The 24,670-nt window shown below is 40.0% G+C and overlaps 1 protein-coding gene across 2 annotated transcripts in view; it reads left to right on the plus strand.

Annotated features, from left to right (window-relative positions):
* The first annotated feature begins 17,429 nt into the window (after positions 1-17,429).
* The window catches only part of LOC120447974 (probable basic-leucine zipper transcription factor Q), a 31,182-nt gene continuing 23,941 nt past the window's right edge, over positions 17,430-24,670 (plus strand). Inside the window, exon 1 of one of the 2 annotated variants that reach the window (XM_039629667.1) lies at positions 17,430-17,744. The gene's annotated coding sequence lies outside the window, so the exon portion shown is untranslated. The remainder of the gene's footprint in view (positions 17,745-24,670) is intronic. The other variant, XM_039629668.2, reaches the window with a different exon arrangement.

Raw genomic sequence — 24,670 nt, forward strand, 5'->3', positions numbered from 1 at the left:
TAAAAAAACAAGTAGTTTATATACTACTAGGAATAATTAACTCATCTGCAAAATAAAAATGTTACATTTGGAATAATTTGCATGTACGAGGTAGGGGATTAATTTAAGTCCTTAAGCCAGATGAAGAATATGTCTGTTTGGCAGCTATATACTCTACAGGTACCGCGTAAAAAAACAGCAAAAAGTAAAGTAATGAAACACAAAATAAAAACTGAAATGAAAACAACCTGCGAGTGGGAAAAAAGCAACCAGAAAAACCAGAACGAGAACAACCAAATGCCAAACAAACGGCACACGTCGTTCTTTTCTGACCCCCTCTTATTCCCCCCGATCCCTTTGTCACACTTCCACCTGCAACAAAGCCAAGTAAGTCGTATTAAATTTAATTGGATTTGAGTGTTTACCAGCGTCCCAAGCCGACGGCAAAGCCACAGGCAGCGAGAGCAGCGGCTAAACCAGCTGGCAAAAATGCGTTCCACTTTTAGTTTTTTGTATTTGTGCATTCAAAAAAATACTGTTTAAACAAATTTTTAAATATTATATAAAAGCAAATGCCTTGCTTATATTTTATAAAATTTCTAAAGGGTATTATTCCGCAAAATAGTTAACTAAATTTATTTGCCTTAAACCAACTATTGGCGAGTTCTCAAGAAATAAAATATCAAACCATCTTTTAACAGTGTGGGCGTGGCACTTTAGGGCGGTTTGTGGATTTATTTATATTTAATCATTTTTATATTTCATTAAATGCATATAATATGCCTGCATTTCAAACTTTTTAAATCTTTTATTACTATTACTACTATTAGTAAAATATCTTAAGCTGTTATTGTTGGCTTATAATATAACATTAATAGTTACAAATATTTTCCTTTGTGTACTTCTGCGTGTGCGAAGTTGCATTGTCGCTGGCTTTATCCCCACATATACACCTGTGTGCGATTGTGTGTGTGTGTGGGGGGCTGCTGAGTGGCTGCAAAAATTTCATACATTTCGCAGGTAGCAAGCGGCTTAAGCCGGATTTTATAGACATACAGTCGTTCTGGGGGAAACACACACACACACACATGCACACGGAGAAAGTGCAATAAAAAACTACAAATATTGCGTATACGCCCAGCAGCCACAGCAGCACGTGGCTGTTGCCACAGCAACGCTTTCATTTGCAGAGAGCAAAAGACCAATTAGCGGGATACATGTGTATATATGTGCAACTCACACGCACACACCTGCAGTTGTATGGGTGTCACCTGCTCAGTTGCATAGCATACTTTTCGGTGGCCGGTGACAGAAGAAGGTTATAGCTAGTAGCTACCGCCCAAAAGTGCCACGCCTATTGAAAAATCATCAGATATTTTTTCGTTTCATTATTTTTCTTTCCCAATTTTAATCGGTATACCAGAGTTTTTAAATATTTTTGTAATTATTTTATTTTATTACTTTTCTTCCAAATTTCTATCGATATTCCAGGAAATTGTTTAACATATTCGTTTGCACTTCCACCGCAACTAAAGCGTTCTTTCTTGTTTAAAGCTATTTCCATGTGCTTTAGTACATTCCATTTACTGCATTTTCAAATTGAAAGGGTTAAATTTAATTATGGCATGCAGCTAATTCGCAAACATACTCGCTAACTGGCTTCAAGAGCAGACCCGCCGTTCGTTGGCTTAAATGTTAGCATGCAAATATGATAAATCACCGCCATTATTGGGCCATCAATCAAAATTATGCGTCCCTTGTAGTCGCTGCTCTTCCCAATTTGCCCTTCCTCCACGGCACTCGTTGTGTTTCTGTGTGCCAAGTGTCTAATTGAATAACGAAGCGTGCAAATTGAGCCACCACCCAGCCACGCCCCCTATTCTGTCTGGGAGGCGGAAAAATCCAAAGGGGAGTGATTCCAGTAGCCCGGCGGCAGTTAACAACACATCCGTAGAGATTTATAGAGACAGACAGAGGCAGACAAGCAGGACGCAGCGAACGGAGAGGCGGAATGGGCGACACTTTCAATGTCTGCGGCTTGTCCCGCCGGCGGACTCACAGCTGGTTCTCCTTCTCGGCGGGCCAGGAACTCGCTTGCCAGCTCGCCTCAATCCCGGATAGCTCACACATTAACATAGTTTTTTAGCATCAGGTATGCAAATGCCGCCGGAGGTTTGCCACGTTGCACCCAGTCCCATCCTTTATCCAGACTGACAGGCCGCAAACTGAGAATTTCATGCACTGCGCGTAAAAATGAGCTTTACATATATAGATCTAGTCATAAAATGATTCTTTTTGCGTATCTGACAGGTGCACACTTCAGAATCACTTTGGATTTTGCCTGAAAATTGGTTTGGTTTTAACTGAAACTGGACTCTAAATTGATCTTAATCCTTTGTGTTTTTTAGTGCATAATCCAAAGGTGATATCGCTGTTACATGTTACTTGTTGGGTTTTAATCCCCTTGCATTTGATTGTGTGCAGTTGTAGCAAAAAGTAATTTACTTCGGCAAGCGTCTTTCTCCTTTCGTCCTTAACTTTTTTTTGCACTTGTTTAATTTGCAGCATGTCAAAAAAGTAACTATACAAGCACACGAGTGTTTGTTTCTTTGTATGCATATAATTATTGCACTTCTCGCACGTTCCGGAAAAGTACGAAGCCACTATATATATGTATGTAGATATATGTATATGTACTATAGGATGTAACCTCCATTCTGTTTGCTTTGCAGCTCGCAAATGGCACATTTTCCGCTTTTCCCACTGCCTTTCATTATGCTCGGCTTCTTCCCGCTTTGTTTGGCTGTAAGTATTTTTTAATGATACATAAACTAAAAAGATACACACACTGATACTCGCCGGTTGTGCTGGCAACTCGTCTAAATTATTTACACATCCGTTTTGCATTTTCCGAGTTTGTTTGCGCCACGCATGGCCTGCACTCGAAGCATTTCCACTTTGCATTTTCCCCACTTTTCCCTCTATTTTGCGTGTTTTTTTTCGCCCCGCTTTTGGTCGCATTGTTGCCTCATTTGCAGCTCAACACTTTCTGTGTCATCCCGGTGGTTGTCTGCGGTGGGTGGTGCCTTCGTTGGTGGGTTAATGGGTGGTTTTTGCCCCAGGCACTAACCTCCTTTCCGCAGTCAGATAATTAATGCGTTTCTCAGCTGTTGTTTTTCCACATCGAGTGGACTCCCTGTTACTAGTTGGCTCTTGATGAGGTCCAGATGTAGCAATTAAAAAACGGAGGTTCATAGTATTTAAAAAACTTGGTTGTAAGTAAAATATAAATAATAACTAAACTATGTGGAAACCTAATATAATACGAAATTCCCATGCATCCTCTATCAGCAAAAAGTCGTATTTATTTTAATCCCTAAAATAGTGATATACCATAGTAAGAAATTCTTAATCCGCAACTTCCTTAATTAAGCAAGGTAACTTCCGCCCCACGCAGAGTTTAAAACAAGATTTTGCGCATTTGATTACAGCTTTTTCTTTCGACGCGTGCTTGACTAATTAAAACCGCAACCAAAAGCCCACACTTCATGACCAAAAGCCAGAATTCAAACCAAATTCGCTGGGCCCACAATTACGAAACTGAAATGGAGGGTAGAAAGGGTACTTGGTCAAGAAGAAAACTTGCAGAACACTTCTTGGCTAACAAATTGTTTTCGCTGTCGTATTTCAACTGTTTTGGCTTCTAATCCTGTTCCTGTTTTTCCTGGCTAATGTTGTTATTGTTGCCCCAGCGGTTTGTTGCAGATAAAAATGCCAGGCAATCGCCGCTACGTTAGGCGCACAAAACTAACTAACGGCCACACCAACTGCAACTTAGACAATGGCTTTAATTTAACTGTCGGAAGTGAGGAACAATGCAAAATACGAGTTGAACTTACAAGCAATTTGCCTTATGCACGGCGCCCAGGAAAATGCAGGGAAACGCCCATTTCTCACTCAAACTGAAGGCGATTTTTAGTATAGAAATACAGGTGTGATCACTTAAAAAAAATAGAAAATATGCTATAAATAATTATAACAATTAGATGCCCAGCATAAATCAACAATGAATGATGTTTACCCAATAAAAATTGATATAGAATACCAATATCATAAAAACAATATTTTTGGAAATATGTACAGATATAAACAAATATACGGTATTGAGGTATATTAGCTCCTTGACTATAGTTCCTTAGGAGCAGTATCTACTGTACGTGTATGCATTCGGCGCACATAAATCTAAGGCAACAAAAACTTGGCTAAATCGCAGCTCCGTTGCACGCACATACAAAAAACTGGGGGGCGGAATGGGGCTTAGAAGTTGGCGTTGGCGGATCAGAAGGAGCCATATCTGCAGTTGTGCTGAGTTGCTTGTTGGCATTTGGTTTTCTCTTTTTTTTCGCCATTCGAGTTTGCCTTTGGTATGTTCATTATTTTTATCTCTTTCGCAATGAATGCAAAACTAGCAAACGAAACAAAAACAGAAACAAAACGGCAAACTGCCGCAGAAGCACGGACTACGGACTACCAAGTACGGACTTTGGAGTCCGGAGCAAGGATCAGGCACGCAAATATGCAAAACAGTTGGAGGATTCATGGCGTTCGAAATCTAGGCGTAAAGTGTGAATAACGCGTGGAAAATGTGAATGAGCCGAAGGCGCTTTTCACTCGCAGCCCAAAAGAAAATGCCGGCGAGTGTGGGCAATGCAATCAGCGGAATTGTAATTTGCCCCAAAAGTGGGCAAGTTCCAGCAGCGCAATTTGCGGTTTTTCCACGCCGAAGACAAAGGAGGAAGTGTAGCCATTGAAATAAAGGGAATCATCCTGGACGTAAACAACTTCCGCTGCAAAATGGAAAATGCCTTGCGGATCGGTGCGTTCTACAAAGATTGCACAGAAAAAGAAGTTATCACATCGAATTTTTAAACAAACAATAATAAATGTCAGTTGTCAGAAAAATGGAATTATTTTATTTGATCTAATATCTATAACTGATCTAAAAAAACAATGTAAGATCGAAGACGTTCTTTTAACTTTATATAGAATTTAAAGGGTTATATACACGTAAAACATTTTTTGACATTTTGGATTATAATGTGTTATGTGTTTGCAGTTCTGGTACTCTCCCTTTTTTCATCATAACAAAGATTTTATTCATCCTTGATGGCAGCTATGTCATGTTAAATGCGCTGCAAAATTGCATTAACTACGCACGCTTGTCACTTTCTGATAAGGGAATTAAATTTTGCGGTTTTACGCTGCCGCCAGCACACAAACCAAGCCGAAGCCCTTTCGCTGCAGCTCCTTTCCCGCCAATCCCCATGATTTCCCCTCTGGCATTGGCCGTGTTTATGGCCAGCATGTCAGCGGAGCTGTCAACACTGAAAGCGAGACATGGCCATAACCAACGCAGTCATCATCATCATCCCTTCCGTAGCTTGGATTCAATTTACTCGACTTGGCTGGCTGAAACAATAAAATATTGCGACGTACTTGGTGGATAAGGTTCTTAAGGATTCAGGAATTTTTGATTTGGAATTCATATAAAAATGTAAAGGGTTTCCTTACCTTAAACAGTATTAGTATTGAAATGTACCAAAAGAAATCAGTTGAAAGAATCTCATATAAATAGATAGAAAAATTCAGCAGAAATAACTTGATTTAGAAGAGATGTGGTTGTCCCTTTGCCAACAGAAAACGCATTGAGGCCATCAGATGGCATTTACTATACAAGGCAATTGTAGCAAAAGTTCCATTTCTGATTTCCCTACCGAACGGATTTACATAGAAAGGCAATTGCGCCAGTTGGTCGACGGATAGTGAGTGGATAATTACCGCAGAAGCGGCGCTATAGGAAAACCGCATCGTTCTGAAATAAGTGGGCCATAAAGTGAACTTTTTTCCACACGCCGTACCGGGAAAAGTTCTCCTTGTGCTGAATTAATGTGCATATGGCACGCACAAATGTCAAAGAAAAAGCAGTGAGGGGAATATACAAAAATTAGTGATATATAGAATGAGAATGAGAATCTATACTTGAGGCATTTAAAACTGGGCGTTGCTGCAGTGCGCCACAGTTTAATGAGGTTTTGATTAATTCGATTTGATTAATTGCCGTGGCTCATAAATCATTAAATTTAGCATGCGGCATATTATTGGCTCCAAATACACGCACACACTGGCAGCAGCGATATCAAGGATATCAAGGATTTCCCCTGAGCCTGACCCGAAGAAATCCGCTCGGTGGGACACCGCTTGACAAATGGCATTTTGTTGCCTTGGCATGCCGCTGAGCTTGGGCTAAATATTTTCGTAATTACATTTCCACGTCGAGTAATTAATTTTGTCTCTTGCCTTTGCTGGCTTCCCCCGTCATTTTCCCCACCCGGATTTCCCGATTTTCCCCACGCTGCTTATGCTGTTGACATTTGCCATTATAGGTTGCATACTTCTGTGTGCTTTTTGCTTTCTTCGAGTGTCACAGAGCCTTTCTTCGGGATTAAAAGCAGACCTCGCCTTATTATTACTATTATTATTATTATGTTTCATTATTTTATGGGCCATCTTGTCACACTTTTCATGCCATTTTCCCGACTTAAATCTGTTTTATTGCCAAGTTCACGTTTGGTCCTTTGGGGACCGCACACGTAGACGGGGTCACATAAAAACTTTTCTGGCTACTTAAGCCGTTGCCAAGCCGAAATTGTGGCCTAAATTATGCAACAAGGTGGCCATAAAAATGGATAACCATTCGGGGCATGTCAAACGGGGCGTATGTGTAATTAAGCCTGAAACAGTGGATCAGCATTAGAGTTAAACGAGTAAGGGAAAGAAGTTTGCGAAAGAGGTTTTAACATAGAATAAAGCCTTCTACAGAAGTTTAATCTAACTTAAAGAAAAAATAATAAATATGTTTAAAATCATCTGTAGGAAACCTCTTATTTGGCTTCAAAAGAGCCAGTCTTGAATAAATAGCCAATAATTAGTCAGCTTGAAAGAGCAAAACATCAGGGGATTACATTTAAACCATTTTACTTTCCCTGCACCTCACGGACACCCAACTCCTTTAAACTCCCTTTCGTTCACCTCATATGCGACAGCATAATTTGGTGTTAATGTACTTGCAACTCAGATCCTGTTCTGGCCAGCTGAAGCTGACAACTTGGCCATAATACAGGTGCAACTCACACAGACATTTTTAAGGTCCAGGCGACACATAATTAACCCAATTAGAATGCGTGCGTGTGTGTGTGTGTGTGAGTGTGCGTCAACGCTAAGCTAAATTTATGTGAATTTTTAATTATGCTCGGACAGCAAGAGGTGTCGTTGGCCGTCCACAGGCAACCGCAAACCAAACACCAACTAGCAAACAACAAGCGGCAGGAGCCACATCATCCAGGCAAAAGCAGCAAAGAGCAGGAAAAAGCAGGACAAACGACCTGAACCCAACGTTGGTTAAATGAAAAACGTAGTAAACTGTGCGCAAAACACCTGAGGATTCACCATGGCGACCGACAATGAGTGGCCAAGTGGCGTCTGCTGTTCCAGCTCCTGAATCCTCCTGCTCCTGCTCCTGCTCCAGCTCCTGCGGCAGGATCTCATTGCTGTTGTTATTGTAGTCGAGCAGCTTTGCCATTTCCGGGCGTGCCTTTTGTTTGCCACGTTTACCTTTTTGGCCCTTTGTTGTTGCCGCTGCACAGCGGAAAATGTATTGTCTGCAAATTATAAACAATCACAGCAAGTTTAAAATAGTATAAAGTGCCTTATGGTATTGTTAAAGGTGAAGACATTATTTTTGCAATTAGGTATTTATACCCAATTTAGTAAATGGTCAACGCTGTGAAGACTATTGCTTGTACTATTGTTTCATAAGTTTGTTATACATTCTAGTTTTTTCCAGTGCATGCCAACTGCTACTGGAGCTGCTGTTGGTTGAACTGCATCGTGCCGGGCGACTGTTTGTGTGCAGCAACCGCAACTAGAAAGCACACGCTTGCCATCCGAATGCCCTGCCCCTTGGAAAAATCCTCCCCAAAAGTCAGGGACTGGCAAAAGTTTTAAGCAAATGTTGCCAAAGTGTTTAACATTTTGTACGGTGTCAGTCGTTTCCTGTTTGTGCGAGAATGTGTGTGTCTGCGTGCCAAGGCACCACAGGGACTTTGGCCCAAGGACCAAGGACCAAAAGTCGGACCAGAAACAGGACTCGGAACAGGCAAATGAACTCTCCACCTGGAGTCTTTGGGGCCAGCAAACTGGTTAAGCGTGTGGATAAATGTAAATTAAACTGAGCCTAGAACGGGGACACAAAACTCAGAGGAGCTGGCGTCCCGGAGGTGGAAACAGATTGCAGGATTGGCAGGCTACGGACAGAAAAGGAGTTAGGTTCATTTCCAGTCTGATTTGTAGCAAATTGGGCATGCAATACTCGCAGTTTGCCCATGGAGGTGGAATGTCTAGTACAATAATAATTTGAAATCAAGAAAATACATTTTATTCTACAATAACTAAGTGCAACATTTGTACAATACTTTCTATTATTATTTAAAGAATCTTTTGTGTTTTATACTAGGATTTTAAGCAGAAAATTTGAGACAACCCTCGGGGCAAACCAGTTTAATAGTGTGAGCCTGAATAATTGACAACTTCCGTTCAATCTTGTCGCCGCTCCGGCGTCAAGTGTTTGGGCATATTTCTGGTCATCCGGGTGCTGGATTTTGATTACCAGGTTATGGAATTTCATTAAAAAGTTGCCGGCACCGGAAGATGGGAAGGTGGAGTTCAGCTTTAAGCTGGATTCCTGGAGTTTGCGTGCGCTGGGCAAATGAATAGCAGACTAGTTCAAATAAAATTTTATGAGGACAAAAGCCAGAGCATTAATTTCTATCAGGAAAGTCAAAAAGGTTGAGTCTCTGCTGCCCGGCAAAGGAGACAAAGGCCAAGCCATGAAAGAGGTGTGGGTTGCACTCCTCTCATGCAGTGTTCTCTTCTTTCTGGTGCTTTTTTTTGGTTCTTTTGGGTATTTTTTTGGTTTAAGGATAATCATCCGACATCGCGTGCTGTTGAAATTTAAGGAGTGTATGTGATTTTTATCATGCAAACAGCCGGAAAAAGCCGGACCTCCCACCAACCGACATCCACAACCCCTGTCGCGACCCTCATTCAAAGAAACGTGCTAAATGAGTAAGGTAAATGAAATTACCTGACCGAACACACCTCAAAAACAGCGATGAGGTGGCTGTCCAGCCGAGTGTCCAGCTGTGTCCTGGATGTCCTGGTTGTCCAGGGGTGTCCTGGGGTGTCCTGCGTGCGTGTGCCCAACAGCGGAAATTACAAATTTGTCCGCCGCTAATGGATTTCCATTCCGAATTGCTTTTGCCTCTGCTGCTGGCGCTTTAAGGCCAGTTAAATAACTTGCAGTTAAATAATTGCAGAAGCTGCATATATATTTTTTGTTAAATCTTCGCCTGGCGAATGCAGCAGCTCCCGTTTTGCTGCCACACGAAATTAGCTGCACAATTTATGCGAATTGTGGCGCAACATTTTGGGGGCGAAAATTAAATTTTTGCCTGCTGTTGTCAACGCGGCGCGTCGTCATCGTCCTTGCCACAAAACGCTAACGACTACAAAATTGCAAGAAAATTACCCGTTAATGTCCAACATTTATGTCTGCCTCCCAAGACGCTCAACGAGGTGGAGGCGCCGGTTCTCTTCGGCTCTTAGCTGTTTTGGCCTGACTTGGCCTCCTCCATTTGGTCTAGTCTACACTGAAAAATATTTATTACAAGGGATTTCAACAAACCTAATATACAGAACCTTAAAAGTAAGTACTTTAAAAATCGATCCTCATTTTGATTTTAGAAAAAGTTTGAATACAAAACTTCACATAATACAAAAGCTTATTTCTCTTTAATTTTCACTGACCATTTAGTTTCGTGAGTTCTATTTTGGATTTACACATGGAGCAAAGATTACAAAGATCAAGAAACATATGTTTAGATAGGAATTAACTTTATGAAAACTATTTATTTATTTTACTAGAAGGTCATTGGTAAGTACCAAACTGATCTGAAAGTTTTTGCTATCTGCAGCAGGAGCAGTTGGCTCTGGGCGGCTTTCGAGTCATGGCCGCGTAATCGTGGCGGAATTTCGGGCGCAAATGCTTCGCGGGCGGAGAAAGCAAAAAAAATAAAATAAAATAACTGGCAAAACTATTATGGCCCTTGTGCTTATTACTCGCTGACATGCAAACACTTGCGCTCTCACTCGCGCCTGCAGGTCCTTATTTTTGCCAGCAGTTAGAGTGCTATCATGTCCTGGTGGGCGGATTGGTGTGGATGGGCAGATGGGTGGGTGCCCCAAGGACAAGGACAATGTAGGAAATGTAGCGAAAACTTGGCAACTTCAACGCCAACTCACGTGTTGAGGGGCGGCAAACTTTAAGCAGAGCTGCATTAAATATTCAACGTATTTTGGCATTTAATTTGCAGCACACAATAAATAATAACATGACACATAGCAGCCACCCACTTACCACCTACCACCTCCAACCTTTTCATTTATAAGCACAAATCGAAGAATATCAGTAGTAACAGTTGCTGTTGCAACGGCACGAAATAAAAGTAAATAAAATTGCTTTTCAACAAAACTTCCGCTCGCCGAACCTGACACACATGTCGAAGAGTCATTAATAATGAAGGTGGAAGACGTTGTTACTGGAGGGTTGGACTTCAGCCCCACCTATATACGTAACATATATATAGTATACATGCCAGAATCAAGTGGTCCAAAAGAGCACAATGAATGGCGACGGGCCAAAAGTCAAGCCCGGTATGTCAAACCAAAATTTATGCACCCACACGCCATCGAGGAATGCGGGACAGCCAAAAGTGTTTTGTAGTTGGATCGGCAGCCCCCTGTGGTGCAAATAGTACCTTCTTCCTCCGGATCGAAGTTGGTGAAATTTGTGGTGCTGCCTGCCACTAATTTCAATATCATCAAAAATTAATTCCACTAATTCGATTAGAGGAATTTCGTCCTCAAGGAGCAGCAGTCGTCCTGGGGAATTAATTCTTATGGAACTTTTTCTTTTATTTTGGCCCAAGAACTATATCACTTGTATGAGGTGGCAATGGCGTGTTGGGTTAGTCTGGGATCTGGTAATATATGATGCTTGGAAAATTGTAAACGACGCACTCAAGTAGTATTCTTGCCAATTTTATACGAGAAAAGCTGCATAATGTTGGGAAAAACTCTTAGCAAATAAGCATATTTAATATAAATTCTGCAAGTGTTCATCTCCTCATTTCAATTGTGTTCTTTCGGGCAATATATATCAATATGCATTTGCTTTTGCCTTACTTTTAAGTAAATATGCTCAAGCAATTAACTTTTATTTCATCAATGCAAACGCTTTAATTGAGTTTTCTATTTGAGTTGAGTTCTGTGTACACAATCATATCGAAGAAAATCCAATTGTTCTTATAGTATGTACATATATGTACATGTAACCAAAGTGAAGCCACAATCCCTTAATCGCATTTTTTAAGCTTCGCATTTAATTAGGTACCAGAATAAACTCGTTTCAAGATGGGGAGAGCCCCAAAAACGGCACATTACGCACCACATTTGAGAAGCTTTTTCAACGCAAATGAAATCTTCAAACAAAGAGTGCCGTGTCCTTGGGGTTTTCCACCGTTCTGCCGGCTTTTCATTTTTATGCAAGTATTTTTTATTTAATTTCGCTTTATGGCCTCTGCCGCACCCTATTTCCTTTCGTTCAGTTCGCATTGTGCAAATAAGCAAATGCTCATGTGTGAACAGGAAACACCGTGGTAAGGGGTGGTATTTTTCTTTATTTTTTTGAAGAGGGTGCAGGGGAGGAGAAGCCAAACGTTTCCAGGACGAAACGCCAAAAGTCACGAAGTGGGCGCCGGAGGGGGCGTGGCATGGCATGGCTTGCCTTACACTAATTGTCTTTGCTGTGCGTGCGTGCGGGGTGGCAGAATATCTGGGGTTTGCATATATTTTACGGTTGTTTAGCTACACGTATCCCGCATACGGCAGTTGGCTTTTATAGCCGTCATTTCCGCCGGATCTCGGCGAACAATCCGCATTTCCCCTCGGCCGCAGAATTTACTTCAAAAATGTGACGGCTAAATGAAATGCAAATTATTTTTTGCCCACTCCCGTTTCTCCCCTCTCCTAAGCACCTGAGCAAATATTCAAGACTCGTATACGATATATCGCGGCATAATGCTATTTGCATTATTCTCTTAATGATCAAAAATAAACTTTTAATAAGACTCGTGATTTGCACTTCCGTTTGTGTTGACTCAACGCGAAAGCGTTCACTTACACATCAGTCTAATTTTGGATGGATATGTGATTAATGAAATGTAATAAAAACAAAAAAGGCAGAACTTTTTAAGTATATACTATATGGGTCATATATAATAACTAATATAAGTATTTTATTAAAATCTACGCATGCTTTAGTTCTCACTGACGTGCATATGAGTACAACTTGCTACAGCAATATGGTTGTGACACGCACTGTACCTATGTGGGACATGCCAATCAAAAGTCTCCAACTGTGAGTTGCACTGCAGGACTCGTACTGTATAAATGAAAGATCCGAAGTCGGAGTCATTGTCATTTCTCCGTTGGCTGGCTGACTTGTCATTCCCACTTCCATGCCATTCTTTAACCGACTCCGGCGAATTCCCAATGCCAATTAAATGCGGCTTTCACATTGTCATCCGGCCAAGACTTTCCATATGACAATGCCACCGGCAAACCGTAATGAGCTGGTCCGCCAGCAAGGACACCCACCCCCCTGAGTGCCGCCCCAGCAGGCGGCCCGTCGTCGGTCGTTGGTCGCATGTCCTGCCAAAGTAAATTAATTGCTGGATACAGCTCCTTGATCCTGCTGCTCCTTGGACCTGCTCCCGTTTTGCTACACGTGCAACTTATGTGCAAATTAACATCATCATCAACAAGGACGGCTCGCTGGCTTGCTGGCTCGTGTCCTCCGCCTTCGCAAAACACTTGCACTCGTCCTGCGTAGATTAATCGGACTGATTAACCGCACGCAGCTAGCCAGCAGGAATACTTTGGGGGTTACTGCCACTGGAACGAAAACGAGAACAGGAATAGGAACAGGAACAGGACGAGAAACAGTGCCCTCTGACCCCTGCTCGCTTGTCCTGCCTATTCATTATGCAATTATTTCGAATGACTTTCGTAAGTGATATTTCCTTTGGCTTTCGTGCCGTCAGGGAAATGCATTCATCAAGGCAAACGGGAATCCATTTAGGCCAAATGGGGTTAATGCTTAGCCAGCTGAGATGGATGGGTGATGGGATTAATAAATTAGACCAGGAGAAATAACAAGTCGTCGGTAGGGATATTTAATGTGACTACATATAACAAAGAATACTATTGAGTTAAAATTTACATCAAAAGAAGAAATTGAATAATCTACACAGGCGTATAAATTTATTATTGTTATTAACATTGTTTTCTTGTGAAACATGGCCAATTAGAAACCAATAAAAATTCAGCGCACTAGTTTCTTCAAAAAGATTTAGCATCCACTTAGTCATTCGGAAATTATGATTATAGCGCCGTTGAAGAGTCCATACATCACCGCCAAGTATAATTTACAGCCATAACAATTAAGTCTTAAAAATGGTTCGCATATTTCAGCGCACGACATGAAATACAGTTGGGCCAATTTACAGCCAAAATTTTCCAGGGGAATGAAACTACAAACATACCGCACCTTCCAAAATTCCGGTGAGAATTTCTGGCCCACGGATTGGGCAAAAAGTCACGGCCCACGAAATCCCTTTGGGCCAAAAATACGGCAATGGCCAGGGATTTTCTTCGACCATGTTTAATTGAGGCAAATAAAAGACAGATTTATTGTACGTGCCCGATTGGATTGTGCCTGAAGAAGATGTCCATTAATAATCTTTTGTAGGGACGAAGACCATTGAACTTAATTGGTCAAATCTTACTTTAATTTATCTGATAACAATTTGTTAATAACTGATCATTCCATTTCATTACTCAAGGAACTTAAATATAATTAATATTAGCTGATCAACTATGAGCAACAAAATTAAGCCAATAATAATAAAACAACCAAATAAATTCTTGCGAATGAACGAATTGGATACTTGGACATTAATACAGTACGTTAAATACTTTTAAATAGCAAATAAAAAATCTTGAAAAAATATTAATTTTCCAAAAAGAACTATAACAATTGTTCAGTCAAGAAAATACCTACTCAATACGCAATGTCTGAAGATATTTTGGCATAGTCCGTCACTTTTTTGCTTCTCGCCTGTTTGGCAATGAACCAAAAATACGTTTTGGCCAGCAGACACCACAATAAGGCGAAAAACAACAACTGATTTGTACAGGTGCGAAAAGTCTGTGATCATTCGGATGTGAGGCGAACTCTGCGATCGCGTCATCTCATCGAGTGCCCTTTGGTGGCGCCTGCTGTGGACTCTCAAGATTTTCGCCCAAAAATGAGAGGAAGACGATCTTATTTACGTCTTGGCTCATTTGATGTTCTGCGAAATGGATATAATCGGAGCGGGTAAAAACAGTTTTTGCTTAGACTGCTCCCCGTTGGCTTCTAATTATTTGTCTGGTGTTCGCTGTGTCCGCTTGTTTACTCGCCTAGCAGTTATTTTTGTTGACTTTTGACTATGCGATTTTATTTGGTACACAATACACTAAAATTGTAATTTTCATAACTAATACTCTAAATATTTAAATAATATTATTTATTTTCTAAAATAGATAATAAGTAGAGATTTGTCTTATTATTTACAGAATATATTTAAAACTAGCTTTTCTAATTTTTACTTTTGTTGTTTTCCCAGTTTCGCGTTGGGTTTTCCAATGGCCAAGTTTTCTTTCGTACTGAGTATAATAAAAATCTGAATTTAAATCAGCAGCGGACGCCTTTTGTTTTTGCAACATGTAATTGGCCAGCGACGGTAATATAAAAATAATTTCTTCTCAATTTTATGAAAAGAGGAAAATTGAATATAAATTTTGATTCAATTAGAGAATACGCATACAATTATTTTTAATTGAGTCACATAATTTCGTTTATTATTTGATGAGAAGAAAAATATTTCCTTCTATTTATCATGATATTAAATTGTGCCAAATAAATATAATAAGCATAATTAAATAATTTTTTTCTTGTGCATATTTTAAATCATCTATATAGCAGAAACTGGTTAGTTTTGTAAAAATAGTAATCGGCGTAGATAGAAAGATCGCGGAATACGCAATTACGTTCATATATTAATTAAATTAACTTAATAGTTATAATTATTTTAATATTAAATATTTTCCTGGCAGAATATGTTAGATATTTTGTTTTTAATTCACCGAAGACTTTTCATTTTCAACTTATCCGCAATTACAAATATTAACTTGATTGAGTTTGTTCAACGCACGCACCGTTTGGCCACGCCCACAGTGTGTCAAACACGCTAATTTACTGTTACATTATTTATACACACACACATAGATATCCCCCTTGCAAACATTGGCACACAATCAGTAACATACAAACCATGGCTATGTAGAAGCGATAAAACTGAAAGGTTGTCACTTTGGCAGCGTTAGGCGGTCGCTCGTGTTGGTTGGGATAGGCAATGGTGTTGGTAATTGGGTAGTAAGGGACGGCCCGGGGGGTGGTGGTGCCGGGTGAAGGCGGCACAGAGGGGGAGGCAAGGAAAAACAACGAAGAACACGGCGAATGGGACAACAGGGCGCATGAGCGATGTGTGTTGGCAACATTTGGTGCTCCTGCAACATGTTGACAAGGTGGATTGTGAGTTGAGCAAGGTATGGTTTCAAAAGTAACTATTTCCCGTTTTGAGAGAAAATTTTACAAAAAATTAATGTGAATACGAAAAGCACTAAAAAACTTAGAAAGCATTAAAATTAGGATAAGGTATGACATTCCATATTTGGACCAATATTTCGAATGCTGTGATCAAAGTACTGATAATAATATTCGCAAAAAACAGAAAATCGAATTTCGGCAAAATTTCAATATTTTCGATTGGTATTTTTGGTATAACTTGGCTAAAAATGGTCAGAAAGCTAAAAGAATTACATTTTTTACTCCTAATTAGCAATTCTATCCAACCAAATCACTTTTTGACCGACTCTGTTAAAAGAATTTGTGGTCAAATTTTCGTATTTTTTGTAAGGGGTACCATCATTAAAAATTGCAAAAAATGTGAAATAAATATAATTTTTTTTTGAAAACACCGTTCGATTGAAAATTTAATTACGAACTCAACGAGGTATGACATTCCATATTTGGAGCTATATTTTGAATGTTCTGATCAAAATACTGATATTTTTATCGCAAAAACACAGAAAATCGATTTTCGTGAAAAATCCAAAATCATCATAAAAAATTGCAAAAAATGTGAAAAAAAAATTTTTTTTTTGAAAACACAGTTCGATTGGAAATTTAATTACGAACTCAACGAGGTATGACATTCTATATTCGGACCAATATTTAAAATGTTCTGATCAAAATACTGATATTTATAATCGCAAAAACACAGAAAATCGACACAGAAATATGACAGTCCATATTCGGACCAATATTTAAAATGTTCTCATCAAAATACTGATATTTATAATCGCAAAAACACAGAAAATCGATTTTCGGCAAAAATACAAAATCATCATCAAAAATTGCAAAAATTGTGAAAAAAATATTTTTTTTTTTTGAAAACACAGTTTGATTGGAAATTTAGTTACGAACTCATCGAGGTATGACATTCCATATTTGATGCTATTACCTGTTTAAGGACCTCACTGAACGCCAATTAATTTAATTAACAAGATTAGATTTTAATGTCTAGCATATTAATGGCTTCAAGGAGCCACTCCAAATGCGATCCACAACATTTCCCGCCAATTGCAGAACAAGCCGAAGTATCTACAAACAAACGCTGACACACACACTCACACGCACACACACACACACACACCGACACACTCTCTAACAACAACCCCGAAAAGCCACAAAGCAAACAGAGAGGGGGTGGGTGTAGTGGGTGGGGTTTTTTTTATGGAGCAGGGGGCACACATCCATTCGTCTGACGTTTTGGGTCGTAAGGCGTAAAATCTGCAAAGCTCAACACTGAGACCAAAAGCCGGTTTCCCATAAACCCCCGCACCCCGCACCACCCAACCAATATACCCTCCTGCCCACTGTTATTTACATTTTGTTTTGCCGGCTTTTCCACACGAAGGCGAAATCCGACAGATAGCCGAAACAAAACGAGCGGAAAATCCGAAAGATACACGAGCCTTTGTGCCAGCGTTTCGGGGCTGGCTTTATTTCGATTCCTATCCACCGATTCAGTTGGCAACGGCCCGCACTGTGAAACGGTCAACTGTACGCTCTTCAGTTCGCCAAGCAAATTGAATTCAAGAGATCTCTGTATGTCTATGTGTTTTTGAATATTTTCCTCCTAAATATTTGGAATCTTGGGTGCCGCGTGTGTTATTTTGAGTTATCGCGATTGCGGCTAAGTGCAATTAGTGCCACAAATTTAGTGCAATGAATTGGGAAATTTATTTCTCTGGCCAGGCGCATCATTAGCAAATGAATTTACCACAAAGATATTATAAGTGAGTGAGCTATCGTGTGTGTTGTCGATTTTGAATGGTGTTCGAGTTCCAGTTGCTCTAAGGTAATTTCAACCGAATATCTAGTCCCCTAACGTCAGAACCTAAGCATATGTCACAAAAAAAAAAGGAAAAAAAAAGAAATAACAGAATGTCGCGCATGTTAATTAAGACGAGAGGCATAAAAAAGAAATGCCGAATGGTAGTGGGGCCAATGCCAATCCATCCATCACTCAATTGCCAGTTCAGCAACGGATTTTCCTTCATTTTTTTGTTCTTTGTTTGGCGTTCTTCCCCCATAAAACTCTGTTTTTCTATTATTTTTGTAGGCCGCCCGAAATCCAAATGTGCATTGATTTTAATTTGAACAGCAAGAGAGTCGAGTGCACATGTGTTTCATTATTTTTTAATCTGCCGCCAGGCAATAAATAATCAGCTGGCTGCGAGTGCGATAAATATTTATGCATGCGACTCACTTGTCTAAACAGATGCCGCAGACAATCTTAAGCGAAGCGATCCTCGCCCAGTACTTAATAAAATCTGTGGAAAATCAGAAAATCACGAAATCAGACTTTCAATCTGGGACACATCAACTCCGTTGTTGTTTACTGCCCGTTTACGGAAATGTTTGTTTATCTTGATGCAATTTGTGCGGCCACGCCTCTCAATTAAATCGGAGCCCGAAAAAGTTATTCCTTTGGGATTATGGGATGGGATCCTTTGTTTTGATGTTATCAGCTGAGACTCTGCCGTTGCTTTTGCTGTTGCATGTTGGCTAACAAAATAATTGACAAAACAAATCATTTACGTGGCAAAAGTTTGTCAGCCCTCCTCCCGAATTTCTGCACCCCTCCTTAACCTCAGTCATCGCTTAAATTGCACACGGCGGCCAGACACGCAACATGTTTGATGACAAAAAAACAAACAAAGCGGTGGAAAAACACACGAAAATTGTGCAACACTCGGGGGCACTGAGAATTTCGCGCTGAAATATAAATAACAGCATAATAACTAGACAGACCGGCCGAGTGGAGATACAAATGAGCGGAATGAATAGGTTGCAAATGGGATGGCGATGGTGCTGGGAACAATAAATTAGTTCGGTAGACTTCGGGCTCTATTCAATTAAGCCTAGTCCCAAAAATAATTTTTAAAATTTAAATAGTAAGAAAGAAGCAATGTGTAAATTAAAATGTTACATATAACTGATTTGAAGTGTTTCAATCTGTTATTTAGCTAGTTGAGTTAGTTAAATGCTATTGAAATATGGAAAGGATTATGACAGAAATATTATATTAAGCAAACACAGTGAGTGCGACTATCGAAACAAAACCCAAAATCGGTAATCAAAGCAAATGCAAACGCAAACCGCAGGTTAAATCATATTATGGCCCGTCAAACCGCAAAAAGGCCCGAATCCTGCGGGAAACGGATTTGGGGTTTTCCGGGGTTAATGTTTGGCTGTTGTTGTGGCTCACAGTCGATTGCCTGATTTACGGGCACGCCCGCATACGAAATGCTCATTGCAATAGTCAACATGTTAACATGTTGTTAAACACACGGCGATAAATCGCGGAATGGGGGCGACCATTTTTACGGTCCGTTTTCGGCTAGAAATGCCCAAAATCACCACATTTATGGCTATTAGATTTTCGGTTATTGCGGCACCAAACTGAATAGTGCTTTGATATGGAGGGGTTCCTGTAGAGTCCTGTAATTCCTCTGCTGCCAGGAAAATGGGGCCTGCTGCTATTCGGTTTATTAAAAACGTATTACTACCCACCAAACGCCACTAAGTATGCAATGGTTTTATGGCCATTCAATGGCTGTACGCAGCATAATAAATAGATAGAAATAGTAAGATACAATGCGTTGTCCTTGGAACTTTGCAGGCGACGATAGTTCAAACAAATTGTAGGCCATATATTTTATGGCTCCTATGGATTCTCGTTCAAGTACATGCTGAGTTTATGTTCCGGTGATTGGGTTGTGAAAAACTTTATAGCATTTTAATTGCATAGATTTTCGATTGCCTAACGGCTCGGTCACATGTGCACAATTCCTGAAACTTATTCATCTCGATCGTGTTTATTTATCTGCGTCTTATTTATGCAAGTAGCTTGCTCCACCGGAATTGTATTAATATGATAAAAATTTCAACAACTTCGTCGTCGTCACCTAGGTTCAAGTATTCGAAAGTCTTGCGTAAAAGTGAATAATATAAACATAAACGTTCTAATTCTATGGTACAGAATTTGTTTAGAGCTAAGAGACTAGTTTTGTAGGTTATATACATATATATATATACCCTTTAGAATTGTAACCTTTGTGGAATGATTTAATAAGGATTTTTTCAGTGCAGAGTTAGCCTGTTCATTTTTGGCAGCTGACGCATCAAAGGTCGCAGCCGTATTAACTTTTCATCTAAACAGCCAAAAACCACAAAACTATTTAACGCTTTCTGCAGTCAAAATGAAAATCAGTGTTTATTGAGGGGTTTTGCTGCGAAATTCCGAGCATATTAAAGCCATCTGCCCGATGGCGATGGCGATTGCGATTCAACTGCAACTGCAATTCGCAGGTGTTGAGATGCCTCCTAATTTATGAGCTGTGCATAGTGGGTTAATGTAACAGCAAATGGCCCATTGCAGTTTGAGTTAAACAAGATGGCCCATCCCCACCGCCCAATCCAACCACTGCCACAAGGTCACCTGACTCGATGTGCAATCGAGTGGGTGGCGGATTCCGGTGGGTTGGATTTACATGCTCCATTTGACAGAAACGCGGAAGCGGGCTTAAAGTAAAAGAGTTCAATTAGGGAGCTTATGTGGCACGAACATGGGAACGAGAAACCACTGGGAATCCGAAATCGGTCGATAATTTCATTGCTCCGGCTTCCCACTTGATTAGCATTCCTTTGTGGCACAGATGTCTCGGGTTATTTATCTTAAATGTCTGAAAAAGAAATACTATTCAATTTTAAACGATTTAGCTCGTTTCATTTCAGGCGGTTTAACATTAAAAATGTACTACAATGTGGTACTTAAATTTTTACAATCTTATAATTGACATATTCTGGTAGTAGGTTTGCTAAGTTTTAATTGAAAGAAGTTTAAAAAGTAGTATTATGTGAAAGCTAAAATTCACTTGTCATGTTTATTAGTTTATTCTTTCGTGCTAAGTAGTAATAAAAGCTATTAAAAAGTTGCCAACTGCAAACTTTTGGCTATAAAAACTTTAAATAAGCGAGCAAATATAACAAGCTCGTAATTTAATAAATATATTCAATAAATTAGAATGAATAATTATGCATATTAGGCTCGCTTCAACTATGCAGCTCTGTGAATTCAATGAGTTTGTAATAAACCATCGAAATATTACGCATACGCCAGGGACGCATAAATAAATAAGCGAAACGAAATATTTTCCGATCTGATTGATGCCTTCCTACCGGAAAATCGTTTTGGCCAATGGCGTGAAATTCACTTTCGTTCGCTGTTGGCTTTTGTTGTTTTGGCCCCCTTTTTGATTTTGATGCCATGCACATTTGCAGGCTTTGTTTTTGGGGTTTACGTGTTTGAATTCATGTGCCACGGGATTTTATTGATTCCAGGCTTGATTCACTGCCAAGAAACAAAGACAGGCAGTTGTTAAGTGGGCAAAAGCCAAGGCGAAACACAGCGAAATAATTAGCTAGTCAGCTCGTAATGTTGGGCCATAAATCCAGAGTCTGGCATTTTGTGTCAAGGCTCATCGGCAAATCGATTGATAAATTAATCAGAATTAGTCCTTGAAAAGCTATACTAAATATTTATAGGCTTCTTATAAGACAGTAAGTGCTTCGTTGGGAATTTTTCAATTTCAATTGTAATTTTAAATGTCCGCCCATGGGTGTAAAGTAGAATAGGCCACCTTTAAAGCTTTAGTGCACATTGTCTGTATATAGATATATAAATCTAGTATATCTGTATCCTCCGCCCAAGAACGAAGCCACTTAAGCCAACTTTGAATGTAGCTGACAAATGAAGACTGACATTTACCAAACAATTGAGCTTCAGATGGAAAAAAGAAAAATAAGGAGAGCTGACAAAACAGGAAAACCAAATTATTCCGCTTACAACTTGTCGCGACTGTTGAGTTTTTGAAAGCAACTTGTTTTAATAAAGCTTCAGATTTCCGCGCTCTTAGTTCTTTTTTCTGTGACTTTTTCGGTGACTCTGGGCTGAACGTGAAAGATTTAAAATAAAACCACTTAGTCGCTGAGCTCCATTTGCAACAATTGTTTGAGCCTCGCGAGCCATGATAAAGTGTCCTCAGAGACATCAGTTACCAAAGAGGGCGAGGATTTCCCCCGAATTTGCGTCAAATGCATGAAATTTCGGGGGAAGAAGCATTTTTGAATAAATTTAACACTTGGCGGTTTTGTGGTGACAAATGTATATGTATAAGTGTTTTATTAAGACTAATTTGATTAACTCATTTTGTGATTACTATACTCTAACTGACAGTGGAAAGTGGTTCTTGTAACTTGTACCTAATTGTCCGAAGTTTAACTATAAACTACTCAACCCTTTAAGTAAATTTCCGGCCAAAGTAATTTGATTACATCATACAATGTTAATAGTTGCATTAGTAAATCTTAGAAACCCCTAGCTACTAATTTCCACTTTCCATAAATTCCCAAAGTTTCCGTCATTACTTAAGCCCTTCAAGCAAGTTTTCCCAAGTCCAAAGTCCAAAGTGGGATGCGTAAATCCTTCGATGGAATTCACCCGTGCCGGAATAAAATTTATAAGAATTTCGCTGGCCAGTCGAGCGTATCCGCTTCAATTTAAACAATTAATGTCAATCTGCGCCGAGGGTGAATAATTTTTGCTCTGCTCTAGATACGTTCTTGCTGCGGAAAATATATATATTAAAAAGTAAGTTCATTTGATTTCATTAGATTCGATCCCACTGAGAATTCTATCCATCTATTTACCCCAAAAATCATTATACGCGAATGTAAATACTATGTGTGTTTTGTTTACATATATATTTTTAAAAAGCCAAACACACAAAAGGGACGGAGGGGGTGTGGGGCAAAATCTTTGAACTGTATAGCAGAGGGAGGTGGTCAAAAATAGAGTGTAGCGCAAAAATTCAGATACTTTTGAGCATCAGCTCAACTACCTGGGGCGCAACTAAGTGACACCTATTTCGGGATGTTGGCCTGTGTTTTAGTTGTGTCTTGTGTTCATTATTAACTGAAAGCTGACAGTTGGACATGTAATTGTGTTTAATTGAAAATGAAAAGCCTCACATAGAATCATACTCAAATTCAGTATGCACACCTGAAATCTCACACACACACTCGGTACTTTTGGTCGATTTGAATGTCAGACTGGCGCAAGTTTTCAGCCTTTCAGCTTTTCAACATTTCAGCATCGCTCGTTGTCTGGCGGAAATTTCAACGTGTTCGGGATGTCAACATTTCCCTTACACTTTCCCCACCCGATCATCATTTTCCAACCATGCAAATGTAGAAAATGCAACAAGTTGGCCAGCCAGCCAACAAAATGGCGGAAACGTGTTGCTGTCGGCGTCGACTGGAAAATCAAAGCTCCCCCACTGCTGCTGCTGTTGCTGCTGCATTCATGAATTATGGAATGCATATTTAAACGCAACTTTAAACTTTTTTATTGCCCCGAGAAGGATGAGCGATCCGACGAGGAGGCATCCTAATTGTGCAAAACTTTCGCACACGCTTCATATCCTGGCAGCCGGTTCCACAACCACGTCCACTTCCACATCCACGTCCAAGTCCCACGTCGCTGTTCATTGACTTTGGCAGCGTACAAGGATGCAGGACACACAGTGTGACTTTGTTTTTAATACACTCGACTCGCCTGGACTCCAGCTGCATCGATCGACGGGACAAACAAGGCCCGTCGCCTGTCTGGTCCTGCCGCAGTTCGTTACTCCGCAGGACGACAATCCTGGCCCATCTTTTACACAATCAAAAATATTGAGATACTTTCAAAACAATTTTTCTATGAATATCAATGTCATTCTGATTTATATATAAAGATAACAATGCAATACAATAACTTGTACATTTTCTTACATGTTTAATGTATTTATGAGATTTTTCTAACTAGTAAAGATGCAAGTATTGAAATTTTGCTGACTGCATCCTTTTCCGGCACGCTGTTGTCCTGTGACTCCTTGCTTTTTTGTTAGCCGCTGTCGATGCTTTACGTTGCCATGCAGGCCATGACAAAGATTATCAATAACAAGTCCGAGGAAGATACCCACATGCGTAATCCTTGCAACGGATATTGGTTACGCCACTAGATGGCTGCGCTTTATCACCACAAGCCCATCGAATGTCCTGCGTGTCCTGCCTGCTGGCCATCCATATCAATTGAGTTCTTAAGTTTTTGTTTACTTACAGTATCTCACAGTTACTCAAAGTATCGCGTGGTGTTCCGCTTAAATAGTCAGCATCTTAATGTGAAATGATGTTCCCTAAATACAATAAGGTTTTGTAAAGCAATATCTATTAACTTAGGTAAAGGTGCAAACTATTGTTTTTTATTATTTATTTATCTGTATTGAAGTTGTTTCCAGTTCGAGTAAAATCGATTTGTCCCATATTCCTTTGTTTTTCCATGAGCAGCCAAAACCAATATCAACATCAGCGCACAAATGAAATTTTTTCTAGTTGGCCGTTTGGAAAACTCAACATTTCCGCCCGCACCTCGTATTCGCATCATAATTTGCAATGTGTTTTCTGGCAGGAAGTTGCCGCTGAAAATATGCTGAGAAAATGGTTGGGTGGCCTAGGTGATAGAGGGAGGGTGGGTGAGGTCTGAGCTTGTCATATCCTGTTGGCAGAGGTTCAGGTGCAAGTATTCGCCACAGCGGAAGTGTGAAATATTTTGACCTGCCCAGCGCCAAGCTCACCTGAATTTACCTTCATCTTATGTGGCATGGAATTTTTGCGCTG

This window comes from Drosophila santomea, chromosome 3L, assembly GCF_016746245.2.
Source record: "Drosophila santomea strain STO CAGO 1482 chromosome 3L, Prin_Dsan_1.1, whole genome shotgun sequence".
NCBI lineage: Eukaryota > Metazoa > Arthropoda > Insecta > Diptera > Drosophilidae > Drosophila > Drosophila santomea.